Below are 3,438 nucleotides of genomic sequence, written 5' to 3' on the forward strand. Positions count from 1 at the left end.
AACGAAGCGCTTACGACATCGGTCCATATCACTGAAATTGAATAGGGGCGGGGAAATAAAGAATGAATGGCGTTATCTCAATGAAAAATAACGCTCTTGTCACGCACTACAGTTATTTCAGTGGCTAGAAAATAAGTTAATTCAGACAAAGATATCAATCTTGTAATTTTATTAAGCGCAGGTGATGTTAATTATGCAAAATAAATTCTTCATTTTGATTTGTTTTTAATTTTAAGCCTGTCAGAAGCCATAATCAGAATGTCCAACATTCGTTGATTTGAGTGTCAATGTGTAGATAAGATTTCATGATTGCATGCCGACTACTTGCTGCCAAATTTTTAAATAGCTGGTCAAACTGAACTTCATTTTGTTTGTGGCAAAATCAGTTTTATGTTGGACAGCTTTGGTGGCAAAGAACAATATAAAAATAAAATAAAATAAATACGATCACAAAGAAATCATGAAACTATTGAATGCGGGAGACTACATAATTGTAAATTGTTCTGAGTACTTTTTGTTACCGGATCTCTTGTTGCGGAGCTGCACTTCAGTCAGACATCACTTTACGTGAACCAAACCGAATACAGGGCTAACACTACGACCCACGACGGCAAGGGCAGTTTTGAACAACCGTCAACGAGTCGAGTACTGACCAGTCTTCTTCAGGATCCGTAGATCTTGAGCTGTCCTTTGCCGTAGTGTCGTCTCTGCAATCAATTTAGGTTTACGAATTGCATTGTAGCGAGTGTTATACCAGTGCCATGAGGAAATTCAAAAGTCAGGTCATGTCAATACAAGTATTCCCCACCCATCCCCCTGCTGATAATTTTAATTAATATCAACTTTATAATTTTAATATTACATTGTGATAGTTTTGGTTGAGAGTCACAGAAGGCCAGCATCCAGCATTGCAGGCGTTAATTTGGCCTTTGTTTGTTTTACTTCCCCACAAAAATAAGCAAAAATCAGTTTGATCTTGTTTGTAGGGGTTCGAAAAGGTTGAAAGTTGTTGTGGCTTTTTAGCATACTTCTGTAACACAACATTGCTTCTCTGGTCCGCTGTGAGTGAATTAGCTAGATTGCTGTGGTCTTTTATGAGACTTGTATAAGCCGAACAACATAAGTTTTGTAAACAGTTGTCAATATAAAGGTTCCAAAATCCAATTAAAAATCGTGTCTTTTTTTCGTCATATCATCAGAATTGATCGAGCCACTTGTACAAGCTATCAATTTTGTGGTCAACTGTTTGGAATTCACAGACGAACTCACACAGGCCTAATCCCTTCATTTATACAAATGTTGATTAAATACGGCGCCGCAAAAACCACGATTTCCTTCGCGCGGCTCCACAGTGTCTAATCTTTGCAAATTCTAATGAAAATGTACAACATTTGCAAAAGAAATTTGCACCTTCTTTGTGTTCGATGCATCACATATCAGGCGTCATTACGTGCAATAAGCGCAAAGGTATTTTCTTCTCGTGACAAATAAGGGAAAACCGTGAAGCATTAGAATTCGGCAAATCAAAATAACGCTTAGAGGAATGTAACCAGGCCTCGATAGACCTCAGTGGTTTAAGTTGTCTTCCCGGAACGTAGACTCCACAAAAAAAACAAAAAACAAAAAAAAAAAAACGAAAATAAAACAAACGACAACTGTGATCAATTCGCAGCCAACAGTAAATTAATCTTCCACTAATAATCTCCTTATTACTGAAGAAGATTCTTCTCACGGTTCGACTAAAATAAATGAAATTATTAGATATACTTTTGTGGTCAGGGGATTACTCTCCTTTATACTAACTGCTACTGTTAAATTAATTCGTTCTGTAAAATCTTCTTAGCTTGTCTCCCTTCAAACCCCCCCTTCATCTCCCAAAAACGTTAGACCCGTAACTACAAAATTTTAACAAAAACTGATCCTTCCTTAATATCAGATCCCAAGTCAGCTGTGTTTTTGAAGCCGTTTTTATTGTCAAATTGCACCACGCTTGTTATAAAGCAAGTTCGCGAAACTGACGAACACACCCGACTGAATAACCGACTATAGAAATTTCTCTAAGCGAATGTGAGGCTTATCTTCGGATTTTTACGGTGTGCATCGATCGGCACCAAAACGTATGAACTGTATGTCATCTTGGTCTAAACAAATGTTTACCTCTAGTAATCGATTGCCACCCCCTATCAGCAGAAAAACTGAATTTGGTCAGACTCAAATCTGGGATGAAAAATCTAAAAATCGATCAGGCAATTCTTATATTCTTTTGTTTCTTGGCGGCTCGAATTGTAACGTTTTTTCTTGGTAAACTAAGTTATTTCCTGGGCCAGTCCGCGCTTCGCTTTGTTACGTTCCAGTTTCGTTCGTGTTGTTGGTTTTAATTTTGCTCCAAATATTGAAACGAATTCGATTGATTATGGCGTTTTAAAGCTTACTTAAAAATCAGTTAATGTGAAAAACGTTTTGCGATCACCGCTATATATAGCTTCTTTCGAAACGGTTTAAGCCCCCTCGGATATAAGCCCCCCCGTTTATAAGCCTCCCTAAAACCCCTTATTAAGGGTATAAGTCCAGTGTTTATGTAGTCTATATACAGTGTAAAACCCCAGTCCCCAGCTGTACATTCAAGCTCTTTTTATAAGTTGTTTCAATTCAAAATTTTCCTGACTAGTATAGTGATCCAACTAGATCTGGCACCTTTGCTTTGTCCGGTTGCTTAGTGCAAAATTGTGCAAAGTGTTCAATCCCAACTCTGTAGAAACGTTTACATGCTTGCTAAAAGACCACGAACAGGACCACGAAACTTTGTGCTGGTACATAACTTCATAACCTTAACTCATTTCCAGCCGTCTTAAAAGTATATGTCACGTGACCTGCATGCCTAAGATGTGCCGCCGAGCTTGAATTCTCAGAAGTTCAGAATGACGCAGCTAGAGTGATTGTTTAAATCCCGAGATTTGATCATATCACTCCTGCTCTTCCCGTTAAAGTTCAGAGTTCAAATCAAACTGCTCCTTACTGTTTACAAGTCCTTACATACTCAAATTCCACCCCGTATTATGAATTTTTTTTCTCTGAAACCAGCTGCTAATTATTCTCTTAGCTCGTCTACTCAGTCTCTTCTCATAAGTACGTAAATTATGATCATCCGGGTGAGTGTAGTCCTGAGAAGGACTGAGTGGCGTTTGTTCTAAGTTAGTAAACCAGCTTTCCAGAGTGAGTCGTTGATAGTAATTTGTACAGTAGGTAATGCACTTGGCAGAGTCCCAGTCGATTCTGTGGTTCGTTTGTAAATGGTGCTCAGCAATGTGATTGTTGACGCCACTCAACCGTTGCCTACAACTACCTGCACCATACAAACGACTCATTGACGACAACAACAAAACAGACAAACAATAGACATTTTACTAACAATAGACCCACGGACTTTTTGACTAACAA

Source organism: Pavona decussata, unplaced genomic scaffold, assembly GCF_977016875.1.
Source record: "Pavona decussata unplaced genomic scaffold, jaPavDecu1.1 SCAFFOLD_141, whole genome shotgun sequence".
In the NCBI taxonomy this organism is placed as follows: domain Eukaryota; kingdom Metazoa; phylum Cnidaria; class Anthozoa; order Scleractinia; family Agariciidae; genus Pavona; species Pavona decussata.